A 19414-nucleotide genomic window follows, 5' to 3' on the forward strand; every position below is an offset into this window, starting at 1 on the left:
TAATAATACACTCACAAACTTCTGCACTCATTGGACCCCATTCTTAAATTGCCACTGACAACCAATGGGGTCTTGCCCTCACTGATCCATTTCTGCTACCCATGCCTCAGATCCTGGGATTGGAGATGACTTTTTTTTTCTCCCTCTCTCTCACCCATCAGGAGCAGGCAAGAAGAGTGCTTGACATTGAGGCCAAACACCAGCCGCAGAGCAGAAGATTTGGCTTTAAGAGGCAGCCAATGGGAGAAGGCAACGGGGTGAAATGTTGAGTGCTTTGGGAAGCTGGCCAGAGAACATTTGTGGAGCGAGTCAAGAGGGCGGAGGAGTCCATCAGCAGTTTGTGCAAAGTGTTGCAGCTCATAATTTCCAGCAATCTAGTCATCTCTCCAAATGATACACCAGAGTGGCATGTTTAGCATTACAGTGCCAGTGACTAATGTTCGAATCCGGCACTGCCTGCAAGAAGTCTGTTCCTTCTCCTCAAGCCTGGGTGCCTTGTTTTCCTCCTACTCGTCAAAATATATTGGGGTTGTAGGTCAATTAGTATAATTGGTCAGCACAGGCTCGTGGGTCAGAAGGGCTATGTCTAAAAAAAATTACTAAAGGGAATTGCAAGAGGTCCGTTCACATAAAAATATAATTTGTTCTTTCACCTCCCTCCCTCCCCCTCTTCTTCCCTGTTAATTTGGGGTGTGGTTAAAAGACCACATTAGCTGGAGTGCTCGGACTCCAGAGGATTCAAATTTCAGATTGATTGAACATGACATCACATACAGCCCTGAGATTCTTTTTTCTGTGGGTAAGGCAGAACTACCATTTATTGGTAGAGCAAAAAAAGCTTTACAGAGTGTATACATGCAAATAAATAAGAACTGTAAACAGATGACAAATGTAAACAAACTGATGTGCAATACCAAGAGAATTTAAAAAATCAAAAAAATGCATGAGTCTTAAATGAGTCCCTGATTGAGTTTGTCATTGAGGAGTCTGATGGTGATGGTCTGATGAACCTAGTGGAGTGAGTCTTGCAGCACCTATACCTCTTCTTGATGATAACAGTGAGAACAGAGCTTGCGCTGGGTGGTGTGGATCCTTGATGATTGCTGCTGCTCTCCGACAGCAGCGTTCCCTGTAGAGATTCTTGATAGTGGGGAGGGTTTTGCCTGTGATGTCCTGGCCTGTGTCCACTACCTTTTGCAGGGATTTATGCTCAGGGATATTGGTGCCCCCATGGCAGACCATGATGCAGCCAGTCAGCACACTTTCCATCACACATCTGAAGAAATTTGCCAGGGTTTCTAGTGTCATACCAAACCTCCGCAAACTCCTGAGGAAGTAGTTCGTTCACAGTTAGAGTGGTGTGTTGGCTGATGCCATGGTTGTCTGATCTGCATACCTCACTTGCCAATCTCTGCACCAATACAACATACACCACCATTCATGGCAAAATATTCACTAGTAGGCCCAATTAGTCACATCTGAAATATACAAAATATACAAAAGTGTTACCACTGAGCCAACACAAAATACTTTAAATGAATTTAAATGTTGCAGTGGAATCCACTGAAGTTTGTAAAAAGATGTAATTTTCACTTTGTCTTGATAAATTATCATGGACTAACTGTGGTATAATGTAAGTGGTAGTTAAGTTTAAGATATTCACTTCATTAATTTAAGCCAGAACCTACGATGAACTACTTTATTAATGTTACCCTCAGAGAGAGAGAGAGAGGGGGGGAAGGAGAGAGAGAGAGAATGGGGGGGGGGGGGGGGAGAGAGAGAGAGAGAGAGAGAGAGAGAGAGAGAGAAAGATGCTTGAAAAAAAATTAGGAGTTGAAGAGCATCAAAAGATATTGAGTGCTCATATTAGGCAGGGTTGAGATGAAGACTTTTCATCCAGAGGGACACAATTCTCTTTTTTTTTAAATTTAGACCTACATCACGGTAACAGCCATTTGTGTATGTGTGTGAGTGTGCGTGCTATTTCCAATTTACACCCATTAACCTATACCCCCGGTATATTTCAAATGGTGAGAGGAAACCAGAGCTATCGGGGAAAACCCATGCAAACAGGAGGAGAACGTACCAACTCCTTGCAGACAGTGCAGGATTTGAACCCTGGTCCCAATCGCTAGTGCTGTAAAGGCAATGGGCTAACTGTTACCCCAACCCTGCCGCCCTTCTAAAATGATCGTGGAAGCAGGGTCTTTCAATCTTTTGAAGGCAGACCGAGAAAGATTCTTTATAAGCAACTGGTGAAAAGTTACCAGGGTAAACAGGATCGTAATCTAGTGCTGAACTTGCCGTCAGATAACTAAGATATTATTAAATAGTGTGGTGTTCTCAAGGGGAATATGGGCTTCTCCTGTTCCAGCTTCTAATTCATATAAACAGATAATAGGGGAAAAAAAGTTTTGATAGAGGAATTGAAGACAGTATGAAAGGAATGCATAGCCATATTTTTAAAATGGAGTAGTTTAATAAAATGCTGTCATGATTCCCATTTGACAATGACACTGATGTCACAGCCATTCACTCACTTTACTAAAATGTCATTGGCTTTCTCAGCTTTGATACAAACATGATGATGTATATGTTTTAAGTTACCATACTCATATCCAGTTTTGATCTAGTGACATTCATTCCCTTGACAACAGTTGAGGAATTTAAGTTCAAACAATTAACTGAACTCTGTCTTGAAATGTATTTAAAAAAAACAATAATACCATTAAAATCCCATCTGATTTGCTGATCTATTTCAGGAAGGTAATCTGCCGTTCTTACTTAGTTTGGGTTATAGAGTATATGACTCCAGATGCATTGATCTCGCTGACTCCTAACTTCACAGTGAGTGATAAAAAGACCCCTGCAAATAGCATTTGAAATTTCACTCATTCAAGAGAGATGATAAAAATACTCCAACAATACCAGAGCCATTCAATTCACTTAGTAATACTTGATTTTTAAACAAATATTCCAAGCAATTCAGAATAATTTCAGATTTCCCACAGCTGGATAATTGAGTTTTTCTATACTTACAGCTTTAACAAGCTTGGGTGGATTTAATAAGGGGAGACTTGCAAATTTAAGGACAGATTTCTGATCATTTGAAATGTCTGGCTATCTTACCCTAGCTTCACAGAATGTCATTGAGTTCCTGTCAGTCCAGCTGAGTACTTCACCCAAAATCAGTTTCACAGAATATAGAACATAGGACAGTGGGGAGAGAATGATTCTTCTTTATCTCTGGTTCAGAGTCGTGCTATTTCATTGGACTCTCTTTTGGCGAGGCGTGCAATTTTACTTAAATGGAAGAAGCTGCCCTGCCTCCTCACGATCAGTGACCGTGTGACCTCATGTTTCGTTTGAAGATGGAAAAGATTCGTTATTCAATTAAGAATTCAGATATAAGATTCCAGAAGTTATGGGGGTCATTTATGATTCACTATCTTACTTTATAATTTTACTCCAATATAATTAAATTGTCCGACTCGTATCTTCATGTTCTTTAAATATATAATATATATATATAATATATAATATATAATACATATTATATAATATATATTATATTATATTATTTTAATATATATTATATTATGTTATATATATAATATCTTACATATATATTTTACTCCAATATATTAATTATATTGGAGTAAAATTATAAATTAAGGTAGTGAATCATAAATGACCTCCATATATATATAAATATTTTTTTTTACCTTTGTTTTCCTTTTTAATACCAATCCATATACAGCATCTGGCAATGTGGTTCAGGTAAAGGGTTTGAGTTTTTATCCTTTACTACTTTCTTTTTATTTGTATTATTAAATGGTTTTTTGGTGTGTGTCTGTGCGTGTGCGTGTGTGTGTGTGTGTGTGTGTGTGTGTGTGTGTGTGTGTGTGTGTGTGTGTGTGTGTGTGTGCGCGCATGCGCGTGTGTGTATGTGTGTGTGCGCGTGTGCGTGTGTGTATGTGTGTGAGTGTGCGTGTGTGTGTCTGTGTGTGTGTGTGTGTCTGTGCGTGTGTGTGTGTCTGTGCGTGTGTGTGTGCGCGCGCATGCGCGCGCGTGTGTGCGTGCGCGTGTGTGTGTGCGCATGCGCGTGTGTGTGTATGTGTGTGTGCGTGCGTGTGTGTGCGTGTGCATGTGTGTGTATGTGTGTGAGTGTGTGTGTGTGTCTGTGCGTGTGTGTGTGTGTCTGTGCGTGTGTGTGTGTGCGTTTGTGTGTGTGCATGCGCGTGTGTGTGTATGTGTGTGTGTGTGTGTGCGCGCGCATGCGCGCGTGTGTGTGCGTGCGCGTGTGTGTGCATGTGTGTGAGTGTGCGTGTGTGTGTTTGTGTGTGTGTGTGCGTGGGTGTGTGTGTGTGGGTGTGTGTGTGTGTATGTGTGTGTGTGTATCTAGTAACCACTTAACTGCTATGATTGTATCTGCTTCCATTCTCCTGGAAGCCAGTTCCAGACACCTACTGCCCCGTGTATCTCCTTCCCACCATCCCCAACTCCACCAATGCCGTGTACTCTCGTTATTGCATTTTTACCCTGGTGAAAAAGATTCTGACTGCCTCTCTGATTAATGACTCTTATAATTTTATAAACTTCTATCAGACTTTGATGCTCCAGAGAAAATAACCCGTTGGTAAACATCTTATCTATCATTTCCAAAGTTTCCACATCCATCCTATGATGGGGAGACCAGGATTTCATTTGGATGAAATACTTGGTTATGGCGTCAGCTGTGCTAAACAGACACTGGACAAGTGAGTAAACCAGGGACTTTGCCCTAAGAATCAAGGATGATTTTTGAGGGAAGTTCCTTGGCAGGCTGTGAGATCTGGGAAAGGCAATGGTGAAAGAGCTTGCTAGGGTTTGAGCATCAGTCTCAATTTGCCCAAAGCTGCAGCTTGTGATACCAAGAAAGGGAATGGGTGTGGAGTGTTGCACAGGCTTGGATATATTTGTTGGCTTCATGTTGGACTTAGTCCCTTGGCCAGGCAGCAGGAGGGGTGGACGAAGAACTTCACCTGGGCCTGGAGTGCCTTTGTTGGGCATTTTTGTCGAGCAAGGCTTGGTACAGGGGATATTGTGTAACATTCTGCAAGATCATATATGTGTCACCTTGCTTCCGCTGGGCATGTGTTGTTGTATTTTTTTTCTGGCCTCAGATTTAAGTCTGCCTCAGTGCACAGCCAGGAAGTGACATCCAGTCATGAAGTGGATGGGGAGATGGAAAGTGCCTTCTCCACCTTTGGTACCCTATGCCTCAGATGCCAAGGTTGTGTGGTGACGTCAAATTCCTGGGTGTCAACATCTCTGAGGATCTGTCCTGGGGCCCCCATGTTGATGTAATCGTGAAGAAGGCTCGCCAGCGGCTATACTTTGTGAGGTACTTGAGGGGATTCAGTATATCACTGACAATTCTTGAAAACTTCTACATGTGTACCATGGAGAGCATTCTGGCTGGTTGCATCACTATCTGGTACGGAGGTGCCAATACTCAGGACAAGAAAAAAATCCAGAAGGTTGTTAGTTTATTTACATTTCTTTATTTGTTTACATGTGTACATAGCGTACAGTATTTTTTGCACTACCAATAAGTGGTAATTCTTCCTCACCGGCAGGAAAAAGGATCTCAGGATTGTATGTGATGTCATGTATACCTGTAGAAGTTTTCAAGAGATGTCACGAAAGACTCTTGAAAACTTCTACAGGTATACTATAGTGACCATTCTGGTTGGTTGCATCATTGCCTAGTATGGAGATGCCAAAGCTCAGGAAAGGAAAAAACTCCAGAGGGTTGTTAACTCGGCCTGTGACATCACGGGCACCAGACTTCACTCCATTGAGGACATCTACAATAGGTGGTGTCAAGAAAGCAGTCTCTGTCTTCAAGGATCCCCACTACCCAGGTCATGCCCTCTTCACTCTGCTACCATTGGGGGAAAAGGTACAGGAGCCTGAAGATGAACACTTAGAGGCACAAGGTCTTCCTCCACTGTATCATCAGTTTTCTGATTGAACGATGAACACTTCCTTATATTGACCTTTTCTTTTTGTTGCACTATTTTTTATTTATTTGGTAATGTCGTTCATATAAATGTTTGCACTGTGATCTTACCACAAAACAATCTATTTCATAACATGCTCGTGACAATAAATTCTGATTCTGATTCTGACATCCATCTGAGCTGAGGGTGCTATTTGTCGGCATGGATAACAAAGCTGTCAGTGCTTGGGGAATAATGTGCAAATACTTCAGGGTTGGGACAGGTATGGAAGGGACTATAAGCTCTTGCATTCAGATTGGCCTTGGCAAAGATCAGGAACATTATTGGTTTTAAATTTAAGCAGACCTGTACGTTATCTTTGGACAAATATCATCATCGAGTATATTGAGTATTTTAACTATGCACCAAGAGGCAATTCATCCTAAAGGAGAAATTGGAGTGTGGAATTTGATGCCATTAAACATAAATAAACAAATCCTGAATTGCAATGAAGATTTTTGGACACATTCAATATTTCTGCAGGATAAGTTTTCTCAAACATCAGGGAAAAATTAGGAATTGATGAAGCATTTTCACACACGACCGCCTGGAAATGTACTGGTATTTTGGAGCATGTTTTATTCAATCCCTGACAGCCACGGACAAGGTAAGAGATGGGATACAGGTCAGGATACAAGAGCAGCGCAGAGACTGTGCTTTGCAGTTTGCATTATTCAAGTCATTCCACTGATTTAGCCGACTCTGATTCTGGTCTCTGTCAGCTGTGTCCTTTGTCCGCTTGCCCCATTACAGCCGCAGCAGCCCGATTGATGAAAAAATTGAGCAAACACAGAGAAGCAGGTGATCAGAATACAACAACTAATCTGCCCACAATTAATTTGTGGAACTGGATGATGGATGGGGATATTTTTGACGCAGCATGACTCTCTAAGATTCAGGAATAATATAACATAATCTGAAAATACGACTAAAAACACCACTTCTCTGAACTGCTTCATGGTTTCAAATTTGTTTTGCTGGTATCTTCGGTTGAGCAGAAATTCTACGTTGAAACACAAGGATAGCTACAGCAATACCAGCATCTCAGATACGGTGGCACAACGCAAATATGCAATGCTATTTCAGTGCCAGGAATGACACTCTCTGTAAGGAGTTTATATCTTCTCCCCACATCTGTGTGCTCAGGTTTCCTCCCACCCTTCAAAACATATGGGGTTGCCAGGTTAATTGCGAGATTTGGCCAGCACATGCTCATAGGCCGGAAGGGCCTATGACCATACTGTACTGCATGTCTAAATTAAAACAAGATGCCTACACTACATTGACTGTTGCTCTCTTCGCTTCTATTTATTTATTTATACATTCAGCACATTTCGGCCCACAAGTCCTTGCCGCGCAATTAGCCGACACCCCCGGTATCTCCCCCTCTGACCCCGCCAACCACCCACCTCCTCCTCTGACCTCCCTAACCCTCCATCTTCCCCCTCTGTCCCCCCCCCAACACTCCACCCTCCCTCTCTGACCTCCTGAGCCGTCCATCTCCTCATCTCACCTCCCTAAGCCTCCACCACCCCCTCTGACCTCCCCAAGGATCCTCCTCCCCCTGACCCCAACCCTCCCCCTCCCCCTCTCACCTCCCAACCAGTAGAGGGACCACCCTTGTCCTCTTTCGCCACACACCACCGGTTCCGCACATGTCACGATGCCAAACTCTTCTTGCGTTGTCTCCATCTCAATGCTTACTTCTACCACCTTGATTCTCCACCTCCCACTGATGACTCCTTCTCCCTCCAAGCCATCTTCCTCCTCTTGGACACCTCATTCAGGCCTTCTCCCCACTCTGGATTTTTATATTTCCAGCTGCCACCGAGACATCAACCATCTCGACTTCACCACTCCCCTCACTTATTCAATCTCATCCCCTTAGAATGCACTGTCCCCCACTCTCTCCACGCCAATCATCTTACGATCAAACCTGCAGAGAAGGGGGAGTGCTGTTGCAGTCTGTGGAACTGACCTCTTCCTTCCCGAGGCCAGAGGACACCTCCTCTCACTTACTCCTTGAACAGAAACACACCACAAAACATTGAGCCACCATCTCACATACCATCTCTGAACATTACCTACCATGTCCTCTGCTTCCCAATCAATGGATTGTTCAGTTCAATCTCCTACCCAAGATCCACAATCCCAGATGTCCCAGTAGACCCATTGTTTTCCATGTGCTCCAGCCCCACCGAACTGATATCATTTACCTTGGCTCCCAGTACAATACCTCCCTAATTATGATGCCTCACATTCCGGGTGGCACGCTTGGCGTAGCAGTTAGCGTGACACCTTTACAGTGCCAGCAATCGGGACCAAGTTTCAAATCCCGCACTGTCTCCATCCCCAATACTCAAAGCCCTTCATTTATTTCTCAACAACAGGCCCTACATCCCCCTCCACCACCACCCTCCTCCACCTGGCAGAGCTTGTTCTCACCCTCAATAACTTCTCCTTTGACTCATCCCACTTTCTCCAAGTCAAAGGGGTACAGGCTGTGCCTGCCTATTTGTTGGCTATGTGGAGCAATCCATGCTACTCAACTCTTCCTCCACTACATTGATAGCTACATTGGTGCTACCTCATGCATCCTTGATTTGTTATTTAGCTTTATCTACTTCACTGCTTTCATCCCAACCTCAAATTCACATGGTCCATCTCTGCCACACAATTCCCTTCTCAATCACTCAAATCTTCTACAGACATTTTCTACAAACCCAGCATTTCCCACAGTTACCTCGACTACACCAGAACCTGTCCCCTGCAAGGATTCTATTCCTCTCTCTCAATTGCTCCATCTCCATCACATCTGCTCACAGGATGAAGTCTTCTAATCTAGAATATCTGAGGTGCTCTCTTTATTCAAAAAAAATATGGCCCCTCAACCACCATCAATTTAACCCTTACCTGACTGCCCTGCACATCTGCCTTGACTCCGAGACATAATAAAGATAGGATTCTCCTGGTCTTCACCTACCACCCCACCAGCCTCTGTATCCAATGTATTATCCTCCACAATTTCTGCCACCTTTGATGTGATGTGAGGGAGCAGTTGAACACATCATGTAATTCTTAAAAAAAGTGTGGCCTTGAAACAGCAATGATAATAAACAATCAATTTTATATTTGCTACATCATTGAGACACACAGTCACCTGGGCTAACACAATGCATTGCTTCTGAACAGGATGGGGGTATTGTCGGCAAAGCCAGCATTCACCGTCCAACCCTTATCCAGATAAGACTTGGTCAACGAAGTGTCACATCCAAGTCAGACCCAGGAAGATTGGCAGATTTCCTGACCTAAAAACAATAGACTCAAATTTGGTCTTTCAACATCCTATTAGTTAATGGATCACAGTGAAAGAGACTGAATTTTGAATTCCTAATATATCTAATAAGGCTATGGAGTTCATTCTGGTGTAGGTGCAGCTGGCTGAGTTGCTAGACTAGTACCTATGTACTTCCCCACTTACAATGCTTCGACTTAAGGTTTTTCAAAGTTACGATGTCAATGGCTGAGTTTCTCGAGAGAAACGCAAAAGACATCTTAAACCTTCTGAGCTGAACTCTGGGTTCAGCAATTGTAGCAGCCAGTTCAAAGACTCCACTGTAATGTGCTTGATATGGATTACATTGTTGTCAATATAAGTGACACCGGTGACATGTTGGTTGATATCTCTCAAATTCCCGTCAGCTGTTTTACTTCAAGTTCGAGCTTTATCAAAATAAAAGGAATCTGGTGATGAGGGAACAGAAAGCCATAAGGCACTCAGTGATGATGCTGGAATTGTTTCACTGTTCACAAACACGGAGCGTTGATGATATTGGTTTTATTGTCTATTCTATTTAAAGACTATAATTTAAATCATATGTACTTGGTGATACAGTGTGTATGCTTACCATTTTACAGTTCATCTCCTCGTTCTGGGTAGTTGTCTAGATCCGGGTGGGAACGAATCGACAGCAACGCCACCAAACCCAGGTACTATACAGTACCTAGGGTTGGATTAAGGCCGACTGAATCCCTAAGCACAGCCCAACAATGGTTCCCCCTCGTCCCCCTCCATTGTCTAACTAACAAGTCATTAAGACTCAGATAAGTGATGAATGTGAAATAATAGATTAACAATTCAGTTTTCTTCCAGGCCAGACCGCACCACTATATTAAATATAACCAGGTTTTTTTTCACTTATTGTGGATTGGGGGGGGATGCCTTTTTGTGGGGCCCTAGTTCAGATGCACCATGGTAAATCTGGCACTGGAAAAAACTCTGTGGTGCCCCCTTCCCTTGGTGGTCTAAACACATGCTTATTTTGCTTAGTGGTTAATCCAGGCCTGACAGAACCTATTCTTTATCAACTTACAATGGCTTTGTTGGAAGGCAAACCCATCATAAGTAGAGGAGTACCTGTAATCACGCTGATACTAAATGGCTTAGCAGTGGGGGTGGGCAACAAATTCTAGACTTCGCAGTGATGCTCAGACCCTGAAAAATGAATAACCAACAAAAACTATGTCCTGAATTTAAATTCCTTTATCTGCCTTGTTAGGATTTGAGCTCATATCTCTCGATAAATAATCCAGTCATCGAGCTACCAGTTTATTAATCTAACTGCTCTGCTAATATATCCAGTTTGATATCTAAATATTTCAACTGTGTTGTCAACGTTATGCCACATACTGATTAATTCTATAAATGCTACCAGTGGTCATTCAGTACCTGCATACAAATCACTAACTCAAAGATGATGATGAAAACTCATTCACACACACACGCACACGTACACGCATGCACACATGCACGTGCACACACACTCGCATGCACATACACACAATGCACTCACACGCATACACATACACACACTGCAAGCACACACATACACACATATGCATGCACACACTCACACACACGCACACACATACACACATGCACACACACACACACATATACACACACATTTATACACACATGCATACACACACAAGCACACACACGCACACACATACACACAAACAAACATATACACACACATACACACACACGCACAAACACTCTCACACATACACACAAACGCACACATACACACACATACACACACATGCACACACATACACACGCACACATACACACGCACGCGCACACACACACACACACACACATTCTTCTGTGAGCAGGCTAGCAGGATATCTAAATTTGCAAAGCTGTGTAAAGTGCACAATTTACAGAGTTTGGATTACAATTAAAAGGCAGCATGAGAACATTATTTTGGGGTTCAATCAGGAACCTAATAGCTGTTGGGAAGAAACTGTCTAAGATGGTCGATGTGTGTTTACACACTCTTAATCCTTCTCCCTGATTGGAGGAGGGAGAAAAGAATGTGTCCAGGATATAATGGGTCTTTCAGTAGAACCAGCACGACTAAATTTAGAATGTTAACATGCTGATTAGCACTTTAAAAATACACTTAACATTTCTGATTTAGTTGATTTCCATTTTAGCGTTAATATCAGGGAGGGATAAGCATTTTGTCATGAACATGCTGTTAAATGATGATTTCTGGTCTTGTGATTTATAAATACAGTGAATCCCCGGTATCCAATACCTATGGGTATTGCAACGGCACAAGTGGCGTAGCGGTTAGCACAACACCTTTACAGCACCAGCAATTAGGACTGGGGTTCGAATCCCACGCTATCTGTAAGGAATTTGTATGTTCTCCCCATCTATGGGTGGGTTTTCCCTGGGGGGGCTCTGGTTTCCTCCGAAACGAATGGGGGGTTGCAGGTTAATTGAGTGCAAGCCGAAATGACCTGTTACTGTGGTCCATGTCTAAAAATTGGTAGATGTCGGATAAGTGAATTTGCCGGTTGCTTGAGATTATGTGTTGCATGTTCTGGAGGGCAGGTTACGCACAGCATGTCTAAAAATTTAGCAAGAGGATTAGTGATTGAATTTTGCTGAGTGGTGACCTGAAATGTTAACAGTGCTTCTCCCTCCACAGACATCGCCTAATCTTCCGGTATTTTCTGCTTTTTATTTCGCTCATACGCAGTGCATTGATCTTTTGTGTTGAACTGGAGTGTCTGTAAGAAAACCCATTTATTTTATGCTCAGAGAATGAGGGGATGAGAATTTTGATTCAGCTAGAAATAATTCCAATCCATGAAATGTTGAAAGATCACTGGTTGATCTTGAAACAAAATAATAGTCAAAATACTCAGAGGTTTGGGCAGCTTCCATGGAAAGAGAAAGTGTTCATGTTTCCAGACAGAGACTGACAATGGTTTAACTATGGGAACTCCTGTGGGCTCACACTATGCTTGACTCTGTAGAAAACATAATGGATCTTGTATTAGCCTTACTCAGTCCTCTGCCCTTAATCATTTTTTTTTGGTCCATTGATAACTGCATTGGAACTGCTTCTGGATCCAGTTCAGAACTGGGGAATTTTTTTTCTTTGCAGCAAATTTGAACTTTACTCAAGCAAACTTTGTTACAAATTATTCCATCCTTGATCCCTGATCATTTCTTAGCCTCTTTCTCTTCTGCCCTTTCACCTGCTTGCACCTATTATCTCTTACCTGTTAGCTAGTGATCCACTTCCTCTCCTCCCTCCCCCTTCCCTCCTCTCCTCTCCTATTCTCTCCTCTCCTCTCCACTCTCTCTTTCCCCTCCTCGCCTCTCCACTCCCCTCTTTTCCCTTCCCCCTTCCCTCTTCTCCCTTTGCTTCCCCTTCTCTCCTCTCTTCCCTTTCGCTCCCCTCCTTTCCCCTCCCTCCTCCTCTACCCTCTGCTCTCCTCCACTCTCTCCTCTCCTCTCCCCTTCTCCTCTCCTCTCCTTCCCTCCCCTCCCCTCCCCTCCTCCCCTCTCCTCTTCTCCTCTCCTCCCCTTTCCTCCCACTTCTTTATTCAGTTGACTATATGTGACCAGCTGAGTTCTCCAGCTTATTTATGTATTACACTTGATTCATGCATCTTCAGATTTTCTTGTTTAACGTTGTTGATTCCTATCTTCCCTGTGTTTCTCTGACTCAAGAGGGATGACAAATTTTATTTCATTTCATTTTTACTTCTCTTCTATTGTTTACCATGTCTACTTGCCTCATAAAATTTTATTTTCATTTTATAAACAACAAGATTCGTACAGGAAATACAAATCAAAAAACTCCATACGTTGGAAATCTGAAATGAAAGCAGAAAATACTGGTGGAACTTAGCCGGTCTCACAGTGTCCCTAGGAGGTAAAGATATATTAGCGACGTTTCGGGCCTGAGCCCTTCTTCAAGGTGTAAGCAAAAAGTAGGCAAGTGTCTCGCATGCATGCTGCAAGACTGGCTGAGTTTCTCCAGCATTCCTGTGTTTTTACTACAATCACAGTGTCTGCAGACTTTTGTGTTTCACAGAAAATACTGGAAACATGCAGAAGGTCAAGCACAAGGTGCCAATGAGAGGCTTTCCTTCTTCCTGAACAGCCATTTCTCCTCTGCACAGCTGATGAAACCCTCGGCCACATCTTACCTACTTCTTCCTTCACAGAGCCCAGCCCTTCCCCTTCTGGTCAGAGTAGGGAGAGGGCTTCTCTGGTTCTTACCATGCATCCCACCAGCCTCTTTATTCCATCACCAGGCAATTCTAGCCCTTTCACCATTCCAGAGGGGCCATCCTCTTTGGAATTCCCTGGTTGCTCTGTCACCGCCTGCAAACGTTCCCTTTTTCACAGCACTTCGCATGCGAACCCAGGTGATGCCACAACCCATCTTTTTCCTCTTCCTTTGCAGGACCCCAAGCATATGAAGCAGTCACTGACCTGCATTTCCTCCAGCCTCGTGCAAGTTTACTTGAAGCAGCGGATCGCCCATGATGTTACTGAATGATAGCACAAGTTTGAAGGCCTATATGGTTCATTCCTGCTTCTTGCTTTTAAATTCTATTCTAATCCTGGTTCCTATGAGTGAATGAAAAGAAAATAATTCACAGCAGAGGATATTTGTTAAAGTCATAAAAAGAAACCACAAGGATCATTCAGCTCTATCCTAAAATAGATTATTTCAAGATGACGTTCTGCAACTACCCAGACAACATTTATCAAAGCAAATTCATTGCCAGCTCTCCTTTTTGCCAGTTAGAACAATATTCCTAGAGCTCATGAGTTACTAGATTAATTTTGAAGGCATATTGCACTACTGCATTAGCCTTTCTTTCATGCCTCTATGTTTGTGCCATGTTTGCTTCTCTTCTGATTATTAGATTGGATGTGAGGCGTTCTTAAAACATATGTGGTGAAGGATGGGGAATGGCTGCTGCCAGGGTGTGTAGTCTTCAATGGTATTTCCAGAAAGGTCACCGTTCCCTTAGTATAGTGTGCGGAGTTCAGTGCTTGTTCTGTTTTGATGATGCGGTCCCACATGCCTTGCTTTTAATAACTTATCCAGTTGCTGCCGTTTAGTGAGAGGGGCAGGAATTGCTAACGCAAACTTCAGGCAGAAACTGATCACAGCAGAAGGAACAGAAATGCTTCCATGCCAAGATGAGATTCGGAGCTATAATTAACAGAAAACAAAATGTGAGGTGCAAGAGATGCTGGGGGATCTCATTGAGTCAGACATCATCCCTGACAGAAGTAGGGTTTCATCCTGTTTGTTTCCCTCCATGGATGCTGTGAGCACTGCTGTGCGAAGAATTCAGACACAAAGTCCACAGACTGTACAACAGGCTTTAATCAACTTCAACTTGTACACACCAGGTCTCTGCATCCACCTGGTTCCACGTGCCCAACTGCTCCCAAAGGGGCCGGCTTGAGTCTTTATATGGGCCGGTGATTGACAAGCAGGCAGATGGGGCCAGCTTCCCAGGTTGCCTTCCTGCAGGTACAGTGGTTACCCCCTGCAGTAGGCCGGTAGCAGTGCAGCCAGTGTGGTGGTTGTATCACCACAGATGCTGCCCACCTGCTGACTTTCTCCGGCATTTGTGTACTGCACCAGATCCCAGATTTCTTGTTTACCTCAATGGGGGCTATCCTTTGAGCCAAGCATTTGTGTTCTACTCATGTGTTATTTCATGCCCATTTTATTATTTTTAAGCTATTCTACAGTTACACCATCAATTAATTTGGTATTTGGATTCCACACTCTTCCTTTTCACCCATTTACTTCATCATCCTTCCCTACTTGCTTTCTTCCTTCTGTATTCTCCATTTGCCATTTTATAACCCAAGGTGCACCCTCACATTTCAAAATTTTGAGCTTAATTTGCTATCTGTCAACCAATTCCACAAGGTTCTGTTTCCCATGACATCCTTTTAATTTCCCAAGGCCTCTTTGTATCATACAGAAGTCCTTTTAAACATGACTTAACAAGACTTAACCTCTCATTCAAATCATTCTACTGCATGGCTATTTTACCCCTGCCATTTCCTGGCAGTCATTCCTGTGCAACATGAGGTACAGGTGGATAAAGGGTGCAAGGAGTAACATTGCTACAGCTGACCAAAATGCAAATGATTAGTTTAATGTTTGTTGACCAGAAGATTGTTGTCACAAATCATATGTCCTCCCTTCATCTCCAGTTCAACGCAGTGTTGTGTTGTCAATAAATGCCTCAGTAGTAAAACCACTGCCTGATGTATTATCACAATTTGAGAACTGGTGTGGCATGGCAATTACTTTGTAGATGATTGAAGGTGCTCACATTTTGTTTTGATACACAGCCCCAGTGCAGGAAAATGATTGAGAGAGGAAGAGTATTGCTATGAGTTGTCAGATATAATATATCTGATTACTAGTGTTTCAGTGGATGTCTGTCTTCTGGAAAGTGTTGTCATGTAAATAATCTCTCTCTCTCACACACTCTCTCTCTTCCTCTCTTCTGTCTATCTATGTGTACGTGTGTATCTCTCTCTCTCTCTCTCTCTCTCTCTCTCTCTCTCTCACACACACACACACACACACACTCACACACACACACACACACATTGATGTGGTGTGTTTGTATTTATTTATTGATTAAAAAAGACAAGCGGTGCTGCCAGAGCCGCTGTAACTACAGAGACACAGCACTCCGCCATAGGGTCCTACTACCCATTCTATTGCCAAAGGCTCTGTACAGTCTCTGAATGGCCTGTTAAAGGAGCCAATGAAGTTTTATTTAAAATCCTGCCAGCGCAGGGTCTAGGTCCAAGAAGGCAGCGACTGTGTTTGGTAGAGGCCTCGATGGACTGCAGACTCCGAGGCAGCAATAATGTGGTGAACACCCACTATTGAGTAGGAGAGGCAGAGGAGGTGAGTTTAAGGATGGTGATCACAGTAGTGGACCAGCAAGAGACTCTGCAGCTGAAAGACCCACACACGTGGCGAGCTATTGGGACAGGACGTGGACTGCTGGAGAGTTGAAGGCAAAAGACTCACACCAGGCTGTGGACTGCTGGAGACAGGCTCATTAGAACCAAGTAATGGAATTGGGATTCCAGAGGGTGCTGAGGACAAGGAATGCCTCCTGAAAGATCCTCATTGTTTGTCGGAGGTTTGGATCCTGGCTTGGATTGCCAATGTTTTGAACTGAAAAGAGTCTTGTACAGCTGCAGAGGCTGCGAAGACGCTGGAGATGAATCCATGGATACTCAGTGACTCTGAGGGTCTCTCTTTTGCTTTACTTCCTCTGACTGCAAGGAGCACCAGGCAATGCTAACGGTGAATTTTTGTCTGCCTTATGGCAGACTGAAGACAGTTTTTTGTAATATTATATTTCTATTTTATTACATAACCCACTGTAGTGGGTTGTATTAAAAGGGGTTGATGAGTCAGCTTTCAGGATGGGGAGGTGCACCAGCAATAACCTCGCACTCAACGTCACCAAAACCAACAAGCTGCTCTTTGACTTCAGAAGGGAAAACCAGAGGTGTACAATCCAGAGATCATTGGGGGAATCAGAGAGGGTGAGCAAATTTAAGTTCTTGGGAGTCACTATCATGGAAGATTTCCCCTGGACCCAACACACTATGGCATTGTGAAGAAAGTACATCAGCGTGCCTATTTCCTCAGGAGTTTGATATCAGAAACTTTTCTACAGATGAGTGGTGGAAAGTGTGCTCACCAGCTGGATCATGATCTGGTATACCCCTGAGCATAAAGCCCTGCAAAAGGTAATGGACACAGTCCAGGGGATCACAGCCAATCTCTCCCCACCATTGAGAACATCCTCAGGGAACGCTGCCACTGAAGAGCAGCAGCAATCATTAAGGTTCCACATCACCCAGCACACGTCTCTGTTCTCGCTGCTGCATCAGGAAAGAGTTAGAGATGCCACAAGGCTCGCACCACCAGATTCAGGAACAGCTGCTACCCCTCCGCCATCAGACACAACAACAAACACAATCAGGGACTCATTTTAGGTCTCTTACTTTTGCACTTTATTGATTTTTTTCTCTCTCTCTCTGTATTGCACAATCAATTTATGTCTTTATTTATTTTATTTTTTAAATTTTCTTTATTTGTTTACATGTGTGTGCTGTGCACAGATTTTTGTGCTACTGGAAACAGAATCTCAGGTCTATATGTGTTGTCATGTACGTACTCTGAAAATAAATCTGAAATCTGACAATAAATAATACCTGAGGTGATTTATATGTATAAATCTTTATATACACTCCCTCCAAGGCAACGTGTCATTTTTTGGCGGGGGTGGGGGAGAAACGAGGTTATTTTTACATCACTGTTTTGTTCCTTGGCAGACTTTACTTCGATCGATTGCTGTAAAGACTGCATTTTCAAACGTACTGTCAGCAAGCTTGAAGAAAAGAAATAAACTTGTAAAAGACAAGGCTCAGCATTCACTTTTCATGCTTCATAAGATATAAATATTAGCAATGAGGAAGATTATTTTTGAAATCCCTAAGACAAAACTGAAACTTTTCTAAAAATAAGAACAAGAGAGAAAATAAATAAAAACAGCCATCTGTTTTTAAATGAAGAATGGATTAAGAATGGGAAAATACCGTATTTTTGGTGGATAAAGCGACCTTAAAAAACGAGACCCCAATTTCAGTCTGAATTTTCTGGTTTTAGCTCATATTGGTGGTACAAGACGACCCCCCCCCCCCCCCAACGCACCAGGACCATAGGTGTGTTGACTGAGCTGGTGTCGTGTTGACCGAGGCGGTGGGTGAAGCACCGTTACAAAGTGATTCATGTTTGCTCGCTTCTGCCTTAGCCAGTTTAATTTTTTTTAATTAATTTGCTATCATGGAGCCACCAGCAAAGTGCAGAATGCATGAAGCTAGTTTTAATTTAAAACTATGGACAATGTATGGAACAGGCAGCCAGGCTGTATACACAAGGAATGGAGTTTTTTGATCTTGGATTTGTTTGGCAGTCATTTAACTGATAACACTAAAAAGAGATCAGCACAGAATAATACTGAGATTGCAGTTATACTACGTGGTTTGTCTTCTCTATTGCAACCTCTAGATGTCCGCTTCAACAAGCCATTTAAAGATCATGTGCGTGAAGAATGGAATAATTGGAGGACGAGCTGATAAATCCTTTTCAAAAGGCGGGGGAATGCGAGCTGCATCACCTGATGTGCTGTGTGATTTTGTGATCAAAGCAAGGGATAAAGTGAAAGTAGAGACTGTAATAAAATCTTTCAACAAGTGTGGCATCTCTAGCGCAATGGATGGTACAGAGGATGATTTATTGTGGGACACTGACAAAGAAGTCGAAGCCAATCACCAGGTTCAGACTGGGACCCGTATGATGACGGTGTAAACAGTGAGACTCCCGATGTGTTTGCTGAGTTCTTTGCCTCAGACGATGATGGTGGATACTGATTTTTTAAACAATAAATTCTTTTTTTGGTGGACTTGTTGAATTTTAATTTTTTTAATTCAATTTTTTAAAATTTAGGCTTACAGCATGGTAACAATCCTTTTTGGCCCATGAGTCCTTGCCACCCAGATAACCCAATTAACATACAATCCCTATAGGTTTTGTAGGGAGGGATGAAACCGGAACAACCAGAGGAAACCCATGCAGACCCAGGGAGAACGTACAAACTGCTTACAAACAGCGTGGGATTTGCGCTGTAATAACGTCGTCCTAACTGCTACACTAAATGGGCCGCCCTGTTTCATAAAGTGAAGAATTACTTTAATCCAATGATTGAATAAAACTATAGCTGTGTGTAGCTGAATTGAGGAAATTATGGTGTAATTATGTCAGCACGTTCTCTCAAATTCTAAGAGCCAGGTTAGCCTGTGCAATGAGAGAAGGTTATTTTAAGAGGTGGATTTGATCTTTGAGAACACAATAAAAATTGTAAAGGAATCAGCCAGTTAGAGGACATGCCACTGAGAGTGGTTATCC

The 19414-nt window shown here is 42.9% G+C and overlaps 1 long non-coding RNA gene across 2 annotated transcripts in view; it reads right to left on the reverse strand.

Moving 5' to 3' along the window:
* Nucleotides 1–881: 881 nt before the first annotated feature.
* The window catches only part of LOC138749209 (uncharacterized), a 60477-nt gene continuing 41944 nt past the window's right edge, over nt 882–19414 (reverse strand). For both annotated transcript variants that reach the window (XR_011348479.1, XR_011348477.1), the window contains exons 4-5: nt 13864–14001; nt 882–1478 (exon numbers count right to left, since the gene is read on the reverse strand). This is a non-coding gene — a long non-coding RNA (uncharacterized lncRNA). The remainder of the gene's footprint in view (nt 1479–13863; nt 14002–19414) is intronic.

The sequence above is a fragment of the Narcine bancroftii genome, chromosome 14, assembly GCF_036971445.1.
Source record: "Narcine bancroftii isolate sNarBan1 chromosome 14, sNarBan1.hap1, whole genome shotgun sequence".
Lineage (NCBI taxonomy): Eukaryota > Metazoa > Chordata > Chondrichthyes > Torpediniformes > Narcinidae > Narcine > Narcine bancroftii.